This window comes from Entelurus aequoreus, linkage group LG23 (assembly GCF_033978785.1).
Source record: "Entelurus aequoreus isolate RoL-2023_Sb linkage group LG23, RoL_Eaeq_v1.1, whole genome shotgun sequence".
In the NCBI taxonomy this organism is placed as follows: domain Eukaryota; kingdom Metazoa; phylum Chordata; class Actinopteri; order Syngnathiformes; family Syngnathidae; genus Entelurus; species Entelurus aequoreus.
Genome location: NC_084753.1, coordinates 5,475,771 through 5,499,257, shown reverse-complemented (window position 1 = coordinate 5,499,257; position 23,487 = coordinate 5,475,771). Strand labels below are relative to the sequence as shown.

At 38.1% G+C, this 23,487-nt stretch overlaps 1 long non-coding RNA gene across 2 annotated transcripts in view; it reads right to left on the bottom strand.

Annotated features, from left to right (window-relative positions):
* Window positions 1-6,459: 6,459 nt before the first annotated feature.
* Window positions 6,460-23,487, bottom strand: part of LOC133640483 (uncharacterized) — a 128,836-nt gene continuing 111,808 nt past the window's right edge. The window contains exon 6 of one of the 2 annotated variants that reach the window (XR_009824172.1): window positions 6,460-6,540. This is a non-coding gene — a long non-coding RNA (uncharacterized LOC133640483). Of the gene's footprint in view, window positions 6,541-19,675; window positions 20,136-23,487 lie in introns of those variants that run through there. The other variant, XR_009824170.1, reaches the window with a different exon arrangement.

Genomic DNA, 23,487 nt, shown 5'->3' with positions numbered 1-23,487 from the left:
CATCCCAACATGACATGACAATCAACAATGTCCCCACAAAGAAGGATAAAAACAACTGAAATATTCTTGATGGCTAAAACAAAGTAGATGCGGGAAATATCGCTCAAAGGAAGACATGAAACTGCTACAGGAAAATACCAACAAAAAAATAATTTATCGGTCTTGTGAGATGACGAGGGTTTGTTGTCGTATCTAATGCTTACACCAAAAATAAACAAAAGGTGAGTGCCGCTAAGAAAAGGCATTGAAGCTTAGGGAAGGCTATGTAGAACGAGACTAAAACTGAACTGGCTACAAAGTAAACAAAAACAGAATGCTGGAGGACAGCAAAGACTTACTGTGGAGCAAAGACGGCGTCCACAATGTACATCCGAACATGACATGACAATCAACAATGTCCCCACAAAGAAGGATAAAAACAACTGAAATATTCTTGATGGCTACCAAAAAAAGAGAAAAAGCCACCAAAATAGGAGCGCAAGACAAGAAGTAAAACACTAGACACAGGAAAACAGCAAAAAAATCCAAATAAGTCAGGGTGTGATGTGACAGGTGGTGACAGTACACCTACTTTGAGACAAGACCTATAGTGATGCATGCTTGGTTATGCTTTAAAGCAGACCTGGGCATTCTGCGGCCCGCGGGCCGCATCCGGCCCTTTGTGCGTCCCTGTCCGGCCCGCGTGAGGCCAATTATAAATTACAAAATAAATTTAAAAAAGTATCTATGTCGAGTGTGCAATACAACGGTGCTGCTTTCCGTGTGTAACCTGCGAGTGAAGGTGCACATGCAGCGACAAGTGATGCACGGTTTACACCCGAGACGCTAAAAAGAGAAAAGTTGATGAGGAATGGCGTGTTTTCAACAAGACATGGACTGCCAAGCAACGTTCCCTCTAAGGTGCGTGCCTGCGCAATTGCGCACTGCTCAAGCGTCCTCTGCGCACAACAAATATATGCCGCGCACCAAATCAAATCCCATCTGAATTCTAAACAAAATAAACAAATTTATTCTGTGTAATTTTGCAATGCAACTCTGAGTGACAGTGACAACAAGCGGCCCTAACGGCGTTCGTCAACACCGTTCAATTGAACACCGTTCAATTATTGTAACGTCTATCGAGATGCTTCCAGGACAGGAATTATATCGATCACTTTATTGAGCAAAACTGTTTACATTCGGACATAACCACACCAAAAACATGAGTAAAACGCTTCTATCTGGAAAAACTAGTCATTTTCTGCCGTACAAACCAGGCCAAAACCAACTTGTCATCTGTCACCAACACGCATAGCACTAAACCACTGGTGCGTTTATGGCCACACAAAAAGTCGGACAACTCAAACACCACACAAAGTTACACCATGACTCCTCAGTCATACGTGTGCTTATTTTACTGTCATTTATTATTAATGTTAATTTATTTATATTAGTCATGGAATGCTGTTACACACACTATGTTGAAGTATTACTATTATTATTAATTATTATTATTTATCTTACGGTATACATCAAAAATAATATTGAGCAAAATTTAATTGAAATATTGTCGATGTGGCCCTCCAGCAGTGCTCGGGTTGCTCGTGCGGCCCCCGGTAAAAATTAATTGCCCACCCCAGCTTTAAAGTCATATCCAACGACTTTTTACTGTCAACTGAGTTTAGTTTTTTAATGATTTCTGCTGGTGGTGTGCCTCCGCATTTTTTCAACGCAAAAAATGTGCCTTGGCTCAAAAAACACACACACACACACACGAGGAAACGCTGCCATCCTGACATAAATCCTCGCTAAGGGTCCTTTCCCTGCCCTCCCTCCCTCTCTGCCCCTTTTTTTTCTCTTTGCCACCAGTAAATCCGGGTTTCGCCACAACTTAAGCACTTAGCCGTAATCCCCATGAAGAGGCGATAGCCCCCTTGCACAAGTCACTTTTGCGCCATTAAAAGGCACACAATAGGGGCGTGTTAGGGACTCACTTAAATGGATTGAGCACAAAGCCTGCGCTTGATAAGTTTTTAGCCGGGCAAGAATCCGCCGTTTACACCCCTCCTTTTGTGCGTTCTCTTAGATGCACTTGTCTCAGCAGTCTAAGCCGCTTTTATCTTTTTTGTTGTTTAATTCCTAAGCACTAGAATATGTCCCATTTCTTTCTCTGCACCCCTCACACACACACAGCAGCATGCTTACAATGAAGGACATCCAGATCCACTTCCTAAAACCAAACACAGGGGATGCAAGCCCCTTCTTGTTGTTTCCAAAGCCCCCCCCCCCCCTCAAATTAAGCCAGTTTCCTAATCTTTGAACATGGCGCACGGAGGGGAAGTCTTGTGATAAGCCCGCCTCTCGTGGACAAAAGGCAAGAGCAGGAAGTGGACCGCGGACCCTTCAGAAAGCACTAATACCCCGTCATCCTCTAGGAGAGGGAGCCGATAGGGCTTATCAAAGCAAGAACAGCGAACGCCGCAGAGGCCGCCGTCTTTGTTACACCGCCCGTCGAGGAACAATCGCTTACAATATTATAACAGAAAATCTGCAAGATGTCGCGTGTGGAATCAATTAAGGCGACTGGAAACCACAGTGGTGGAGAGGAAAGTTTTTTTTTCGTATTCAAGGACATTTAAGCAGTTAACGTTACATTTCCATAATGACAGGCTTAACTTATTTTTACACTCATCACTAGATTTTAGTAGTGAACCTTAAAAGGGAACTGCATTTTTTTTTTTTTTTGGTCTATCGTTCACAATCATTATGAGAGACAAGAACACACACGTCTTTTTTTTTGGTAACACTTTGGTATGGGGAACACATATTCACTAGAGATGTCCGATAATGGCTTTTCTGCCGATATCCGATATTCCCAACTCTTAATTACCGATACCGATATATACAGTGGTGGAATGAACACATTATCATGCCTAATTTTGTTGTGATGCCCCGCTGGATGCATTAAACAATGTAACAAGGTTTTACAAAATAAATCAACTCAAGTTATGGAAAAAAAATGGCAACATGGCACTGTCATATTTATTATTGAAGTCACAAAGTGCATTATTTTTTTTAACATGCCTCAAAACAGCAGCTTGGAATTTGGGACATGCTCTCCCTGAGAGAGCATGAGGAGGTTGAGGTGTAGCTGTATATTGTAGCGTCCCGGAAGAGTTAGTGCTGCAAGGGGTTCTGGGTATTTGTTCTGTTGTGTTTATGTTGTGTTACGGTGCGGATGTTCTCCCGAAATGTGTTTGTCATTCTTGTTTGGTGTGGGTTCACAGTGTGGCGCATATTTGTAACAGTGTTAAAGTTGTTTATTCCGTCACCCTCAGTGTGACCTGTATGGCTGTTGACCAAGTATGCCTTGCATTCACTTGTGTGTGTGAAAAGCCGTAGATATTATGTGACTGGGCCGGCACGCAAAGGCAGTGCCTTTGAGGTGTATTGGCGCTCTGTACTTCTCCCTACGTACCGTGTACACAGCGGCGTTTTAAAAAGTCATACATTTTATTTTTCGAAACCGATACCGATAATTTTGAAACCGATAATTTCCGATATTACATTTTAAAGCATTTATCGGCCGATAATATCGGCAGCCCGATATTATCGGACATCTCTAGTTGGTAGGACACGAAAATGCAAATGTGGAATTTGGAGACAAGCTACTTCGACATAAATGGCGTGCTTACCCCAAAGAGACAACTGTCCATGGAGTGAGTCACACTTTATATTGATCATGGTACACGCAGCACATCATGTGTGTTATCACAGTTACAGTACATACACTGTCTAGCTAGCTGTGTACAAACAAAACATTACATGTGGGCTAATACTTTACAGTAGGGTTGTACGGTATACCGGTACTAGTATACTACTGTGATAGTAATGAATCATAATCGGTACTATACCGCCTCTAAAAAGTACCGGTCCACCCCCTTTTTTTAACGGGCATGACGGCGTGTCGCCAAGTCATGACATTGCTGGTTTTACGAGCAGACGAGCATGTTCGGCAGCACACAATCACAGAGTACTTACAAGTAGGGATGTCCCGATCCAATATTGATATCGGAAATCAGTCCGATATTAGCCAAAAAAGTGAATATCGGATTTTATCGGACTGAAGCTAAAAATTCCGATATAAGCGCTCCGATATAAGATGTCCATTTACCGCTGCAGCACTTCTATAATAGGTGACTCTGGTTTGATCACACTCCAACACAGTAGGTGGCGTCAATGCCCCTTAATTAACGTTGGTGCCGGCCGCGGAAGAAGAGCGTCTCTGATCCAGCATGCACAGCCCGCCTGATCACAACAACGACAACCCGTGTGCTTGCAGCAAATGTCGGCTGTGTGGAAGTATTTGAACCTAAACTCGGACAAAGACGTTGCCGCTAAATGCAACATTTGTCAGGCGCAAGTGTCCCGGGGAGGGACAGAACCGGGAAGGTTCAATACAAGCAACCTCATCGCACATTTGAAAAAACACCACAAAAAAGAACATGAGGATTTTGGCGAGAGCAGCAAGGCGAAGCAACAAACCTCTGGCTCGCTTCAGCAACCCACGCTGGCCGAAAGCTTTGCAAGACGTGACAAACTACCACGGGACAGCAAAAAAGCAACGGCCATGACAGAAAAGATAGCCCAGTTTATTGTTGTTGATGACCAGCCCCTGTCGGTGGTGAGTAAACTCTTAATGGAGCACCTCCAACCTCGCTGCATTATTCCTAGCCGCCACTACATTGTAGACAAAACTATACCCAAGATGCACGAAGAGGTTAAAAAGTGTATTACAATCTGTTGATCAACTTCACATGCATTTGCAAAGGGCCAATTTATTTCAGGCCAGAACAAATTGACAAAACTCTTTTTAAATAGCTGCAACATAACATATGTAAGTAACAAACAGCATAATAACAACATAGCTGTAAACCTGGCTTCACCCAAGGAAGGCACACACTACATACACAAAGTCTAACCAGGCATTTTTTTTCTCTCAAGGAATTGTGAAATAAAATCATGTCTTCATGAGATCAACATTGTACTGAAGCCCAGAACACTCTACGCATTTCCCCAGTTTTAGTTTAGAGAAAAGGAAAGATTCACTAGGATCCCTCTTTATGTTTGTGAACTTTATAGTCTATAATCAAACACTGTAGAAGTCTAGAATGAAAGAGTATATAAGAGAATTGACAGAGTGTGTACCTTCAGTGCTGAATAATGAGCAGAGGCAGAGTTTGGAGTGTTTTCTTTAGCTCGCTTTCCATGTTTATGTACTCACTGTCCACTGTGTCCAGGTACTTGGAAAATGTTTTCCGTGCCATTTGCTGTTTGACGCCGGTATCATGCTAATTAGCTGCCTGAAAGCGGGTGACTCCACTGTAGAAATAGCCTGCATGTCTTCTAGCACATACGCTGCAATGGCTCTATCAATGTTGTCCTGGCTAACAGTGCCTCCGTTAAAATCCTTAGGTGGAGGTGGAGGTGAAGTGGCATCGGAGTCTGTGTCTCTCTTTACTAGCTTCGTCGAAGCATGTTGCTTTTGTATCTGTTTCAGCAGATTTGAATCGCTGTTTTGGGCAGTAGATAGGATCTTTGATCCAAGACACAACTTACATTTAACTAAAATGTTCTTTTCTTTGTGCTCGACAAAAGAAAAGTAGTGAGAATATCTCCATCTTAAGAAACTCGACTTCAGCTCCGCCATGATGTCTTGTTAGTAAACACAGACACGCGCCCCCGCCCCACCCACACACAGCGCGCCTCTTCTCCCCCTTGTGACACAGGAAGATTCAGAAGGACGACACTGCAGCGCTCCAATAAAACACACTCAGATCTTCTGTTTCTAGCCGATACTACATAAAAAATAAGGTAAAATAACGCAGTAACGCATCATGTAGTAACGGTAACTGAGTTACTGAATATAAAAAATATTGCGTTAGACTACTAGTTACCGCCGAAAATAACGGCGTTACAGTAACGCGTTACTTTGTTAGTCCCAACACTAGAAGCTAGCTTATCTCTTGCCATAGTTAGCTTTTACCGCTGATACCGTAGCACGTGGCTGTGTTACTACGTGAGAAAAATAGTTCCTCTGTGTTCAATTTTACAATAACAATGTCGCTACAGCTTGGTTATTACACAGTTTACAGAACATAAATGAAGTATTGGTGACAATGTTGTGAATGCATTTTTAAAGTGATTTAGAGATAGACTAGATTACTTCCATTAGCTGCATTGCTAGCAACCTAGAAGGAGACAGTTTTTACATATTAGAATGCAAAAAAACCAAAAACTTTTGTCTTCTTGTCACTCTCATGATTGTGAATGATGGGCAAAATAAAAAAATAAAAAACTGCAGTTCCCCTTCGAGGTTAACTACTCAAATAAAGTGATGAGTGTAAAAATAAGTTAAGCCTGTCATTATGAAAATGTAATGTTAATTGTTTAAATGTCTAATGTTTAAATTGTAATTGTACCTGCAAATGTGTCCGTGTTCATCACAGTGTGGGTTCCACATGCTGCATCTGTTCCATTTCCTGGCAACATCTGATACACCTGTAAAAAATAAATAAAAATAGAACACATTAAATTCTGATGATGACATACACTTAACAATAGCAACTTTCTTTATTCTCTCACAAACAAATCTAATAATAATGACAAAACTCAAATATACACAGTATACATGTATAATGATCATTTTAATTATCATTATTGTTAGTGTTATCATCATTATGATTTGTATTATTTTTAATATGTAATTTAAAATATTATCAATAATAATAATATTATAGCATTATGAAATATTATTATTATTGCAATTTTACCAAATTAATTAACGATATTAATTCATTTTAGTGATAATGCAATAATAATAAAAATGGATGATTATATTAAAAATGATAATGGATAATAATATTTATTACTTTATAATACTACAATTAATAACGATGTTTATTACAAAATTATATATAATATATATAATATATACACTTGAATGCATCATAATTAAATTATCCCCTCAACTCCCCCCAAAATGGATTAACTCGCTGGAATAAAAAAGACAATATAACATGCATCCATAAACGTGGACGCATGTGAAAAAGTGCAATATATTTATCTGTACAGTAATCTATTTATTTATTTATTTATTTTATATATATATTATATATATATTATTTATTTATATATGCACCTTATTGCTTTTTTTATCCTTCTCTACCATGAGCCTATGTAACAAAATTGCGTTCTTATCTGTGCTGTAAAGTTCAAATTTGAATGACAATAAAAAGGAAGTCTAAGTCTAATAATATTATGATTAGTGAAGTAATACTACAGTATTACTAAATGGTGATAATTCAGTAATCAATACTATTGTATAGTATAATAATTGCAATGATAAAGGAATTATATAATAATGATAGGAATGAAAAATATTTTAATTACTGAATTGTTAATAAAATAGTATTATTATTATTATTATTATATTTCATTTTATTAATAAGTCAGTGATAATGATTTTTAATAATAATACAAAAATACACTACCGCTATTATCTATTAATATTATCCTCTATTATTATTATATTTCATTTTATTAATAAGTCAGTGATAATGATGTTTAATAATAATAATAAAAATAATAATAATAGAGGAGGATAATATTAATAGATAATAGTAGTAGTGTATTTTTGTATTATTATTAAAAATCATTATCACTGACTTATTAATAAAATGAAATATAATAATATAATAATTATCCTCTATTACCACTATTATCTATTAATATTATCCTCTATTATTATTATATTTCATTTTATTAATAAGTCAGTGATAATGATGTTTAATAATAATAATAAAAATAATAATAATAGAGGAGGATAATATTAATAGATAATAGTAGTAGTGTATTTTTTTATTATTAAAAATCATCATCACTGACTTATTAATAAAATAAAATATAATAATGATAATGCTATTTTAGTAACAATTCAGTCATAAAAATAATTGTTATTCATATCATTATTATTTCATTGTATTAATAATTAAGTGATAATGATTTTTAATAATAATAATAATAATAGGAGGAGGATAATAGTAGTGTATTTTTTTGTCCTGCGAGGTGTTTTAATATTTTGTTTATCCCATTTAGGGCTACAGTACATAATGTGGTCAAAACATTACACAGCTCTCAGTCTGAAAATCAGGATGAACACATTCATACCAAGGACTCAAATTTAAAAAAAATAAAAGCATGGTTGTAAACAGCCACAATGTACCTCACCGGGCATACCCCAGCTGTTAAATGTGTCATTAAAGTTGTTCAAAAGTTCATAACAGCTAAATGTATGCCTGGGTTGAAGGCGGCCAACACCGAGGAAAGAGTACAGAGCACTAATCCAGTGGTTTGGCGCCATGTCTTCAGGCGTATCTCTGTAGGAGGTATACAGCGAGCACCTCCTCAGGGCTCAGCTCCCTAATGGTTTCATTTAAGCTCATTGAGTTCCCCGGCCTGTGCTTGCATAGGCTCAACCTCCATTTAAAGGCCAAGACAAAGACATGGGCCCTGGGGACGGATCAGGGTTTTTAATTCTGACTGGGGCGCAATTGCATGAATCATACACAGACAGCATGCACAAACACACAACAGCAACCGGGGGTTTGGTGCTTGTTTGCCACATAAAAGTACCGTATTTTTCGGACTATAAGTCGCAGTTTTTTTTTCATAGTTTGGCCGGGGGTGCGACTTATACTCAGGAGCGACTTATGTGTGGAAGTATTAACACATTACCGTAAAATATCAAATATTATTTAGCTCATTCACGTAAGAGACTAGACCAGTGGTTCTTAACCTGGGTTCGATGGAACCCTAAGGGCTCGGTGAGTCGGCCTTCGGCGGAGGTCAAAACACACCCGACTCATCGTGTAAATACAAACTTCTCCCTATCGGCGTATTACGGATACGGCAACAGCAGAAGTCAGACTGGTTTGCAGGTGTGTAATTTGCAGGTGTGTAATTTGTTGTGAGTTTATGCACTGTGTTGGTTTTGTTGTTTGAACAAGGTGATGTTCATGCACGCTTCATTTTGTGCACCAGTAAAAAAAACATGGTAACACTTTAGTATGGGGAACATATTCACCATTAATGAGTTGCTTATTAACATGCAAATTAGTAACATATTGGCTCTTAACTAGTCATTATTAAGTACTTATTAATGCCTTAATCGGCATGGCCTTATTATAACCCTAACCTTGGCCCTAACCCTAACCTTGACCAAATAACTCTAAATTAAGACTTTGTTACTTAGAATATGTTCCCCTAGTGTCCAAAAAACTCTAATTTAAGTCGTTGTTACTTAGAATATGTTCCCCTAGTGTCCAAAAAACTCTAATTTAGGTCTTTGTTACTTAGAATATGTTCCCCTAGTGTCCAAAAAACTCTAATTTAAGTCGTTGTTACTTAGAATATGTTCCCCTAGTGTCCAAAAACCTCTAATTTAAGTCGTTGTTACTTAGAATATGTTCCCCTAGTGTCCAAAAACCTCTAATTTAAGTCTTTGTTACTTAGAATATGTTCCCCTAGTGTCCAAAAAACTCTAATTTAGGTCTTTGTTACTTAGAATATGTTCCCCTAGTGTCCAAAAAACTCTAATTTAAGTCGTTGTTACTTAGAATATGTTCCCCTAGTGTCCAAAAAACTCTAATTTAAGTCGTTGTTACTTAGAATATGTTCCCCTAGTGTCCAAAAACCTCTAATTTAAGTCGTTGTTACTTAGAATATGTTCCCCTAGTGTCCAAAAAACTCTAATTTAAGTCGTTGTTACTTAGAATATGTTCCCCTAGTGTCCAAAAACCTCTAATTGAAGTCGTTACTTAGAATATGTTCCCCTAGTGTCCAAAAAACTCTAATTTAGGTCTTTGTTACTTAGAATGTGTTCCCCTAGTGTCCAAAAAACTCTAATTTAAGTCGTTGTTACTTAGAATATGTTCCCCTAGTGTCCAAAAACCTCTAATTTAAGTCGTTGTTACTTAGAATATGTTCCCCTAGTGTCCAAAAAACTCTAATTTAAGTCGTTGTTACTTAGAATATGTTCCCCTAGTGTCCAAAAACCTCTAATTTAAGTCGTTGTTACTTAGAATATGTTCCCCTAGTGTCCAAAAACCTCTAATTTAAGTCTTTGTTACTTAGAATATGTTCCCCTAGTGTCCAAAAAACTCTAATTTAAGTCGTTGTTACTTAGAATATGTTCCCCTAGTGTCCAAAAAACTCTAATTTAAGTCTTTGTTACTTAGAATTTGTTCCCCTAGTGTCCAAAAAACTCTAATTTAGGTCTTTGTTACTTAGAATATGTTCCCCTAGTGTCCAAAAACCTCTAATTTAAGTCTTTGTTACTTAGAATATGTTCCCCTAGTGTCCAAAAAACTCTAATTTAGGTCTTTGTTACTTAGAATATGTTCCCCTAGTGTCCAAAAAACTCTAATTTAGGTCTTTGTTACTTAGAATATGTTCCCCATACTAAAGTGTTACCAAAAACATACACTACCGTTCAAAAGTTTGGGGTCACCCAAACAATTTAGTGGAATAGCCTTCATTTCTAAGAACAAGAATAGACTGTGGAGTTTCAGATGAAAGTTCTCTTTTTCTGGCCATTTTGAGCGTTTAATTGACCCCACAAATGTGATGCTCCAGAAACTCAATCTGCTCAAAGGAAGGTCAGTTTTGTAGCTTCTGTAACGAGCTAAAGTGTTTTCAGATGTGTGAACATGATTGCACAAGGGTTTTCTAATCATCGATTAGCCTTCTGAGCCAATGAGCAAACACATTGTACCATTAGAACACTGGAGTGATAGTTGCTGGAAATGGGCCTCTATACACCTATGTAGATATTGCACCAAAAACCAGACATTTGCAGTTAGAATAGTCATTTACCACATTAGCAATGTATAGAGTGTATTTCTTTCAAGTTAAGACTAGTTTAAAGTTATCTTCATTGAAAAGTACAGTGCTTTTCCTTCAAAAATAAGGACATTTCAATGTGACCCCAAACTTTTGAACGGTAGTGTAACTTTGTCTTGAATTTGAAAAAAAACCAAAACATTTTATTTTTCACTAAAGTAGGGTTTGGTGAATGCGCATATGAAACTGGTGGGGTTCGGTACCTCCAAGAAGGTTAAGAACCCCTGGACTAGACGTATAAGATTTCATGGGATTTAGCGATTAGGAGTGACAGATTGTTTGGTAAACGTATAGCATGTTCTATATGTTATAGTTATTTGAATGACTCTTACCATAATATGTTACGTTAACATACCAGGCACCTTCTCAGTTGGTTATTTATGCCTCATGTAACGTACACTTATTCAGCCTGTTGTTCACTATTCTTTATTTATTTGAAATTGCCTTTCAAATGTCTATTCTTGGTGTTGGCTTTTATCAAATACATTTCCCCAAAAAATGCGACTTATACTCCAGTGCGACTTATATATGTTTTTTTCCTTCTTTATTATGCATTTTCGGCCGGTGCGGCTTATACTCCGGAGCGACTTATACTCCGAAAAATACGGTACACAGATGCTGTAAGGCCAGTATTAGTTGAAGCAAGCTGTGGCACTCAATCATTGCCTACAAAGACTAAATGAAAAAAACTTAAAATATGATAAATATGGCCTTCATTTTCATAGCAAGTCCCCATGTTTTTGAATGTGGCCATTAAAGCAACAATATGTTTTAACAGGTGCGTCAAATAACTACAAAACGTTTTTGAAATTGACAGTAGAGTCTTGTAATCCAATAATTAGCATCTCTGTCGTTGTCATGGCAACCTGGATCAACTTTTTTCTATCATCAAACCGTTAACTACACGGGACATTTCTGGGTAACTGTCATACAAGTGTAAGAGACGTGAGTAATAATATTGTTAATTGTTCATATGTCTCTGATGTGGTTAAAGGTGCGAGCCCCAAAAGCAGTCAAGTTGTCACGTTGTGTAAATGGTAAATAAAAACTGAATACAATGATTTGCAAATAATTTTCAACTTATATTCAATTGAATAGACTGCAAAGACAAGATACTTAACGTTCGAACTGGAGAACTTTGTTATGTTTTTGCAAATATTAGCTCATTTGGAATTTGATGCCTGCAACATGTTTCAAAAAAGCTGGCACAAGTGGCAAAAAAGACTGAGAAAGTCGAGGAATGCTCATCAAACACTTATTTGGAACATCCCACAGGTGGACGGGCTAATTGGGAACAGGTGGGTGCCATGATTGGGTAAAAAAGTAGATTCCATGAAATGCTCAGTCATTCACAAACAAAGATGGGGCGAGGGTCACCACTTTGTCAACAAATGTGTGAGCAAATTGTTGAACAGTTTAAGAACATTTCTCAACCAGCTATTGCAAGGAATTTAGGGATTTCACCATCTACGCTCTGTAATATCATCAAAGGGTTCAGAGAATCTGGAGAAATCACTGCACGTAAGCGATGACATTACGGACCTTCAATCCCTCAGGCTGTACTGCATCAAAAAGCGACATCAGTGTGTAATGGATATCACCACATGGACTCAGGAACAATTCAGAAAACCACTGTCAGTAACTACAGTTGGTCGCTACATCTGTAAGTGCAGGTTAAAACTCCACTATGCAAAGCGAAAGCCATTTATCAACAACACCCAGAAACGCTGTCGGCTTCGCTGGGCCCGAGCTCATCTAAGATGGACTGATACAAAGTGGAAAAGTGTTCTGTCGTCTGACGAGTCCACATTTCAAATTGTTTTTGGAAACTGTGGACGTCGTGTCCTCCGGACCAAAGAGGAAAAGACCCATCGGGATTGTTATAGGCGCAAAGTGTAAAAGCCAGCATGTGTGATGGTATGGGGGTGTATTAGTGCCCAAGACATGGGTAACTTACACATCTGTGAAGGCACCATTAATGCTGAAAGGTACATACAGGTTTTGGAGCAACATATGTTGCCATCCAAGCAACGTCACCATGGACGCCCCTGCTTATTTCAGCAAGACAATGCCAAGCCACGTGTTACATCAACGTGGCTTCATAGTAAAAGAGTGCGGGTACTAGACTGGCCTGCCTGTAGTCCAGACCTGTCTCCCATTGAAAACGCGTGGCGCATTATGAAGCCTAAAATAGCACAACGGAGACTGTTGAACAACGCCCGCTTGCCAATGTCACAGCAATCCATGAAAAAGATCACACTTTCACTTTGAAAAAGCCGTATCCATGCAGGCAGTGCTTGTCAAGAGAACATGTGTTGTCATGGTGATGTGGTGTGTGTGTGTGTGTGTGTATGCACGCCACAACAGCTTCTTCTTCCAGGCTGGATTGTGAATAATAATAATCCGTAGATCCATCCATCTTCTTCCGCTTATCCGAGGTCGGGTCGCGGGGGCAGCAGCCTAAGCAGAGAAGCCCAGACTTCCCTCTCCCCAGCCACTTGGTCCAGCTCTTCCCGAGGGATCCCGAGGCGTTCCCAGGCCAACATAGTCTTCCCCGTGGCCTCTTACCGGTCGGACGTGCCCTAAACACCTCCCTAGGGAGGCGTTCGGGTGGCATCCTGAGCAGATGCCCGAACCACCTCACCTGGCTCCTATAATCCGTAGATGAAACTTTGTATTATAACCACCCTGATGTTATTAGTGAGCGTACTGAACCACAAGTGTGAACGCAGCCTGGATGAGTGACTTTTTGTTTTTTTCAACCACACGATTGAATCAGTATGCATAATGATACACACTCTGTCCGCAGACACACACACACACACACACATCTGCTCATTGTGCACATGAAGTATTGTTTTGGGGGATAAAGGGTTACTGTAAGTCCGCCAGCTTCCCCTCCCTGACTCCGCTGGCTGGGCTGTAAAGCTACTAAGTAGCAGCTGTCCACCTGGCGAAGGAAAGCCCTTTTAGCGACACACACACACACACACACACACACACACACACACACACACACACACACACACACACACACACACACACACACACACACACACACACACACACACACACACACTTCACGCCCTCTTGAGAGGGTAAAAAAAAAAAAAAATGCACTCACACTTGCACTTGAGTGTGTATGTGCATGTGTGTGAAGGAGCGGCCCAGATGGTCGGGGATGGAGCGGGAAGCAATGGCTGGTGTGGGCGAGCGAGCTGGAAAAGGAGGGTCGGAGGAGTCGGAGACAACATCGCATGTGAGGTGTGAACACACGATGATACACACATGCAGGTACACTAATAGACATGTCCGAAATGAAGAAAAAGAATGCTCCGTTCTGGTTAAATGGTATTAATTAGAGATGTCCGATAATGGCTTTTTTGCCGATATCCCGATATTGTCCAACTCTTAATTCATACTTGCCAACCTTGAGACCTCCGATATCGGGAGGTGGGGTGGGGGGCGGGGGGGGGGGGGGGGGGGGGGGTGGGGGCGGTGGCTAAGGGCGTGGTTAAGAAGAGAGTATATTTACAGCTATAATTCACCAAATCAAGTATTTCATATATATAAATAATATATATATATATATATATATATATTAGAGATGTCCGATAATATCGTCCGATATATGCGTTAAAATGTAATATCGGAAATTATCGGTATCGTTTTTTTTATTATCGGTATCGTTTTTTGGGGTTTTTATTTTTATTTTTTTAATTAAATCAACATAAAAAACACAAGATACACTTACAATTAGTGCACCAACCCAAAAAACCTCCCTCCCCCATTTACACTCATTCACACAAAAGTGTTGTTTCTTTCTGTTATTAATATTCTGGTTCCTACAATATACCGTATTTCCTTGAATTGGCGCAGGGAATATAGTATTCGCACGTCTAGAATTACTGCCGGGTCAAACTCGTTTCTCAAAATAATTAACGCATGCTTGGCCTTATCGCCGGTTTATTATTGAAGCCGGATCAAATTCGTTTTGCAAAATATTAATTTTATTATCGCATGTCTATAATTTTCACCGGGTCAAACTCGTTTCGCAAAATATTTAGCATATGGCTAGAACTTCCGCCGGGTCAAATTCGTTACGTCACGAGTGACGCATCTGTCCTCATTTTCAAAATGGAGGAAGCTGCTTACAGTAGTTTGCAATCGCACAAAGGAAAAAAGATAAAGAGTTATTCAGTAGGATTTAAGGTCCAAGCTATTGAATACCGGTACAGTATGCTAAAGAGAACAGTAAGCAGCTATGTTTTATTAATATACCGTAGCTGCGTGTGTCAAATACTGTATAAGTCATTAAATGACTCCCGCCTCCTGGTGGTAGAGGGCGCTAGTGATCCTTCTTGCGACTTCCGGTACTGCAGAAGAAGTGAACACATGCAGCAAGAGATTTTTTTTTTTTAACAAGGATGATTACATACCGGTATCTAAAATAAAACAGTTTTCTAAACTGGACTTTCAATGGAAGCAGGAGGTAATAATTAAAGGAATATCTCCATCGAGACAGAGAGACTTTTAAAACGGAAAAAAGAAAATAATGAAGACTTCTATAAACAAGTTATCGATGCTTTTGGTCAGAAGGAGCTGCAAATTGACTCCAGCCACTTCGTCCAGCTCTTCCCGGGGGATCCCGAGGCGTTCCCAGGCCAGCCGGGAGACATAGTCTTCCCAACGTGTCCTGGGTCTTCCCCGTGGCCTCCTACCGGTCGGACGTGCCCTAAACACCTCTCTAGGGAGGCGTTCGGGTGGCATCCTGACCAGATGCCCGAACCACCTCAACTGGCTCCTCTCGATTGTTTTTAATTTATTTATCTTATTTTACTCATTTTTAAAAAAAGTTCCTTATCTTCACCATACCTGGTTGTCCAAATTAGGCATAATAATGTGTTAATTCCACGACTGCATATATCGGTTGATATCGGTATCGGTAATTAAAGAGTTGGACAATATCGGAATATCGGATATCGGCAAAAAGCCATTATCGGACATCCCTAATATATATATATATGTATGAAATACTTGACTTTCAGTGAATTCTAGCTATATACATATTTTTTATATATTTTTTTCATTATTATTATTTTTTTTTAAATTTTATTATACATATAAATAAAATACTTGAATTTCAGTGTTCTGCAGGCTATCCAGTAGATGGCAGTATTGTCCTGTTTAAGAGTGTCACAACATTGCTGTTTACTGCAGACGAACTCTGCTTTACGGTAGACTAAACGTGACTGCTGTTGTTGTGTGTTGGTACCGCGCTGGGAGGACGTTAATGAAACTGCCTAACAATAAACCCACATAAGAAACCAAGAACTCTCTCTCCTTGTTGTGCACTCTACTCTCTAAAAGCCGTAGATGTTATGACGTCATTGGGCAGGCAAGCTGTTTATATTGTGGGAAAGCGGACGTAAGAACGGCTGTCCCCACTCGGGTCCGCATTGAGCTGGAGGGGGCGTGGCCTCCAGCTCCGGCTGAATACCGGGAGTTTGTCGGGAGAAAATCTCTGCCGGGAGAGGCGCTGAATACCGGGATTCTCCCGCTAAAAACGGGAGGGTTGGCAAGTATGTCTTAATTACCGATTCCGATATCAACCAATACTGATATATACAGTGGTGGAATGAACACATTATTATGCCTAATTTTGTTGTGATGCCCCGCTGGATGCATTAAACAATGTAACAAGGTTTTCCAAAATAAATCAACTCAAGTTATGGAAAAAAGTGCCAACATGGCACTGCCATATTTATTATTGAAGTCACAAAGTGCATTCTTTTTTTTTAACATGCCTCAAAACAGCAGCTTGGAATTTGGGACATGCTCTCCCTGAGAGAGCATGAGGAGGTTGAGGTATAGCTGTATTTTGTAGCGTCCGGGAAGAGTTAGTACTGCAAGGGGTTCTGGGTATTTGTTGTGTTTATGTTGTGTTACGGTGCGGATGTTCTCCCGAAATGTGTTTGTCATTCTTGTTTGGTGTGGGTTCACAGTGTGGCGCATATTTGTAACAGTGTTAAAGTTGTTTATACGGACACCCTCGGTGTGACCTGTATGGCTGTTGACCAAGTATGCCTTGCATTCACTTGTGTGTGTGAAAAGCCGTAGATATTATGTGACTGGGCCGGCACGCAAAGGCAGTGCCTTTAAGGCAGGGGTGTCCAAACTTTTTCCACTGAGGGCCGCACACTGAAAAATCAAAGCAAGCGGGGGCCATTTTGATATTTTTTATTTTAAAAACAATACAATATATGTATAAAAAAGATACATTTAGGCCTCCACTCAGACTTGATCCCGGGGACCCCAAAAGGTTTTGGTCAAAAAAAATATTACAAATGTGTCATTATTTATTATTATTATTATTCAAGGTTTAAATCTCTAGATCAACATTAGATTAGGTCTATCTGTCAATATAACGCTTTTAAAGATTTAAGTTGTATGCCATTTTTGTCAAGGAAAACAGTGTTTTTTTTATGGAAAAAAAACACAAAATATGCAATATTTTCCCCCAATAAAAATTTAAAGTGGAATATTTGAGATTATATAATAATTGGAGTCTTAAAAAGGTCAATAACTCATAACACCACCATTGATTTTAATTTTTTTTTTTTTTTTGAGCAATGACACTTAAAAAAAAAGAAAAAAAAAGAGTCCCACTAAAATTATTGGGGATCCAAAAGGGTCCTGCTCAGTAAAGTTAAAAAAAATAAATCCAACATTTTTTTTTAACTTTTACCACAATAGTCTCAATATCAACTTCAGATCTATCCGTCAATTATAAGTTTTATTGTTGTTTTTTTTTCTTTGTTTCTTTTTAGGCCCTTTTTAAAAAAAAAACTTTGTTCTTTAAATGGCAACCAAAAAATATGCAACATTTTCCCCTCAAAATATCTCAAAGTGGAATATTCCACGTGAAGTAAATGGAGCCTTGAATAGGTCAATAATTCATAATGACATTGATTTTGATTCATTATTATTTTTTAAAGAAAGAAACAGCCTGCATGGCAGCTTTGTGTTATTAGAGTAAATAATGCAACATTTCCTTGTTACATTTCACCTGTTTGCTCTTTTATACCACTTTTTTATTTTTTTTTCATCGTATTTTTAGAATGTGCCGTGGGGCCGTTGAAAAATTACCTGCGGGCCGCAAATGGCCCCCGGGCCGCACTTTGGACACCTCTGCTTTAAGGTTTATTGGTGCTCTGTACTTCTCCCTACGTCCGTGTACACAGCGGCGTTTTAAAAAGTCATACATTTTACTTTTTGAAACCGATACCGATAATTTTGAAACCGATAATTTCCGATAATACATTTTAAAGCATTTGTCCGCCGATAATATCGGCAGTCCGATATTATCGGACATCCCTAGTATTACTGCAACAATATACAGTATAATATATATAATATATATATATATATACTGTATATATACACACACACACATATATATATTAGGGTTATACAGTATACCAGTATTAGTATAGTACCGCGATACTAATGAATCATATTCGGTACTATACCGCCTCTAAAAAGTACCGGTCCCCGCCCCCACCCTTTTTTTTTTTTTACGGGATGACGCCGCCTCGTCACGTCGTGACATTGCTAATTTACACAGAGTACTTACAAGCAGACACAGTGTGTAGACATAAAAGGGAGAATGGACGCATTTTGGCTTAAAAAGTAAAGATAAAGGTGAAGTTATAACACTGAAACACCCTCAGGAAGAGGTGCTTTAAGACATGGCTAGCTAGCTAGCGGCTAACGTACATCCGCAGTCTGCAGTGTTTTAGCTACTTCTAAATCACTAATCCTCGTCTCCATGGCGACAAATAAAGTGAGTTTCTTACAAGTACCATTATCACTGCAGGACGAGGAATAGCTAAACATGCTTCACTACACACCGTAGCTCACCGGCGTCACAATGTAAACAAACGCCATGGGTGGATCTACACCTGACATCCACTGTAATGATACCAAGCACAGGAGCGTATCTAGTCGATACTACTATGATTACATCGATATATTTTTAACATCACATTTTTTAGTTTTTAAAAAAATACATATGTTTATAAATTCAGGAAATATGTCCCTGGACACATGAGGACTTTGAATATGACCAATGTATGATCCTGTAACGACTCGGTATCGGATAGAAACCCAAATTAGTGGTATCATCCAAAACTAATGTAAAGCATCAAACAAGAGAAGAATAACTGATTATTACATTTTAACAGAAGTGTAGATAGAACATATTAAAAGAGAAAGTAAGCAGATATTAACAGTAAATGAACAAGTAGATTAATAATTCATTTTCTACCACTTGTCCTTAATAATGTGTACAAAATAATAGGTGTATAAATGACACAATATGTTACTGCATATGTCAGCAGACTAATTAGGAGCCTTTGTTTGTTTACTTACTACTAAAAGACAAGTTGTTTCGTGTGTTCACTATTTTATTTAAGGACAAAATTACAATAATAAAGATATGTTTCATGTACCCTAAGATTTTTGGTTAAAATAAAGCCAATAATGCCATTTTTTTGTGGTCCCCTTTATTTAGAAAAGTATCGAAAAACATTTTGGTCCCGGTACCAAAATATTGATATCAGGACAACCCTAATCAAAATTAATTATATATATATATATATATATATATATATATATATATATATATATATATATATATATATATATATATATATATATATTAGGAACCCTTTCAGCAGGATGTACAACATAGGGTCAAATAAAACTTGAGGAGGATCTTTTTGTGGGTCCAGTGTGTGTGTACGTAGTGTGTATACTGTAGGTATTTACGTGTAGTTTAAACCAATAATACACAACTTTACTTTTAAAATCACATTAAACAATTACAAACACAAAAAGTTCCAATTGAAGCCAACGTCGGTGAGGGGCTTCGAGGACTCCTCATCCAGATGGCGATATTATTTCACCCCCCAACCCCACCTTTTAATTCATTTATTTCATGTCACAGTTGTGCTTTGATCGCTTCTCTCCAATTATTCATGCGCTTTCGCCGCGCGCGCCGCTCTTGAAGTCGTCGTTCCAGTTTTCGCCTTTGATTGCTACACCTGACGGGGAAAGCACTCTTCACCCGCTCCCACCTCGTTCCGAGTACGGTTGGACTTTTTGCTGCTGTTGTTCCCTGAACATGGGCACTTACACACACACACACACACACACACACACACACACACACACACACACACACACACACACACAGCTGTATTGTCTGGAGTCTCTCCAGAGGCGCTGGCGTGTGTCACTCATCTATTATTGATCAGATCCAACTGCCATCATCTAGTAGTGCACATCATTTAGGGATGTGCCATTTCAACCTCCCTCTCACACACACACACACACACACACACACACACACACACACACACACACACACACACACACACACACACACACACACACACACACACACACACACACACACACACACACACACACACACACACACACACACACACACACACACACACACACACACTCTTGTATTTGTTACCTTCTTGAGACCTCCCAAAAAAAGCCTGCCTCTTCAGGACCAGCCTTTCTAGATATATAAAGATGTGTATTTACAACATTAATAATATATACATACTACGCCAATATAAAAAAGCTTGTTGTGAAAAATGAGTTGGAGTTTCACAAGAAAAAGGTCACAATTTCACAAGAAAAACTTTGAATTTTGGCAGTATTATAGTAAAAGTATGAAAATAGTAATTTTACTCGACAAGTCACAATTTTATAAGAAAACTTGAAACATTTTTGGCAATACTATAATAATAATCGGAATTTTACTTGGCAAAATTATGACAAAAGTCATAATTTTACTCAAAAATTTCAATTTTACAGGAACAACAAAAAAAATTACAATATTGTGATAAACCAATTTTAAGAAAAAAGTCGACATTCAGAGAAAAAGACTGCTTTTAGTTCATTTTATTTTTTATGTTTATGTTTGTAATTGTTTTTTAATATTAATTATTTACATCAAGTATGTCTCCATATGTATTTTTATTTTTATTTTATTTTAGCCCAAAGGGCCGCGATTCAATTTCTTACACACACTTGTTATTACATATGTTGGCCAGAGGAGGAGCACTTCAAATGTTTACACACACTTGTTATTTCATATGTTGGCCAGAGGGGGAGCACTTTTAAAAGCGACACACAGTCAATTTGAAAAATCCCTCCTTTTTGGGACTACCCTAATTTTGATAGATGTCACCACCAGGGGTGCAAATGAGACATTCTCTATTAGATGCAATGGTTTTCCGTATTGGGACCATGATTTATGTCATCACTTGTTCACACCTCCTCATATGGAAGCTACTTTTCCTTGTTGATGTCTCAAGAAGGGTAGAAATACAATAACACACACACACACACACACACACACACACACACACACACACACACACACACACACACACACACACACACACACACACACACACACACTCTTGTATTTGTTACCTTCTTGAGACCTCCCAAAAAAGCCTACCTCTTCAGGACCAGCCTTTCTAGATATATAAAGATGTGTATTTACAACATTAATAATATATACATACTATGCCAATATAAAAAAGCTTGTTGTGAAAAATGAGTTGGAGTTTCACAAGAAAAAGGTCACAATTTCACAAGAAAAACTTTGAATTTTGGCAGTATTATAGTAAAAGTATGAAAAGAGTAGTAATTTTACTCGACAAGTCACAATTTTATAAGAAAACTTGAAACATTTTTGGCAATACTATAATAATAATCGGAATTTTACTTGGCAAAATTAGGACAAGAGTCATAATTTTACTCAAAAATTTCTATTTTACAGGAACAACAAAAAAATGGACAATATTGTGATAAACCAATTTTAAGAAAAAAGTCGACATTCAGAGAAAAAGACTGCTTTTAGTTAATTTTATTTTTTATGTTTATGTTTGTAATTGTTTTTTAATATTAATTATTTACATCAAGTATGTCTCCATATGTATTTTTATTTTTATTTTATTTTAGCCCAAGGGGCCGCGTTTCAATTTCTTACACACACTTGTTATTACATATGTTGGCCAGAGGAGGAGCACTTCAAATGTTTACACACACTTGTTATTTCATATGTTGACCAGAGGGGGAGCCCTTTTAAAAGCGACACACAGTCAATTTGAAAAATCCCTCCTTTTTGGGACTACCCTAATTTTGATAGATGTCACCACCAGGGGTGTAAATGAGACATTCTCTATTAGATGCAATGGTTTTCCGTATTGGGACCATGATTTATGTCATCACTTGTTCACACCTCCTCATATGGAAGCTACTTCTCCTTGTTGATGTCTCAAGAAGGGTAGAAATACAATAACACACACACACACACATTCTTGTATTTCTTACCTTCTTGAGACCTCACAAAAAATGCCTACCTCTTTAGGTCCACCCTTTCTAGATATATAAAGATTTGTATTTACAACATTAATAATATATACATACTACGCCAATATAAAAAAGCTTGTTGTGAAAAATGAGTTGGAATTTCACAAGAAAAAGGTCACAATTCCACGAGAAAAACTTTGAATTTTGGCAGTGTTAAAATAAAAGTCGTCATTTTGGCAACTCTATGAAAAGAGTCGTAATTTTACTCGACAAAAGTCACAATTTTATAAGAAAACTTGAAACATTTTTGGCAATACTGTAATAATATTCGTAATTTTACATGGCAGCTCGGTGGCAGAGGGGTTAGCGCGTCTGCCTCACAATACGAAGGTCCTGAGTAGTCGTGAGTTCAATCCCGGCCTCTGGATCTTTCTGTGTGGACTTTGCATGTCCTCCCTGTGACTGCGTGGGTTCCCTCCGGCTACTCCGGTTTCTTCCCACCTCCAAAGACATGCACCTGGGGATAGGCCCCTCCCACCTCCAAAGACATGCACCTGGGGATAGGTTGATAGCCAACACTAAATTGGCCCTAGTGTGTGAATGTTGTCTGTCTATCTGTCTATCTGTGTTGGCCCTGCGATGAGGTGGCGACTTGTCCAGGGTGTACCCCGCCTTCCACCCGAATGCAGCTGAGATAGGCTCCAGCACCCCCCGCGACCCCGAAGGGAATAAGCGGTAGAAAATGGATGGATGGATGGAATTTTACATGGCAAAATTATGACAAAAGTCATAATTTTACTCAAAAAGTTATCTATTTTACAAGAACAAAAAAATTGGCAATATTGTGATAAGTCAGAATTGTATATGACAAATGTCATCATTTTGCATTAAAAAGTAATAATTTTACATAAAAGTAATAATTTTACATAAAAAAGTAATAATTTTACATTAAAAAGTTATAATTTTTACGAGAAAATATTGCAATCTTACAGAAACAAAGAATATGAGAAATTGTTCCCAATTTTAGAAGAACAAAGTCAACACATTGTGAGAAAAAGACTGCTTTTAGTTTTTTAGTTTTTTTTAAAAATGTTTGTAATTGTTTTTTAATATTCATTATTTACTTCAAGTATGTCT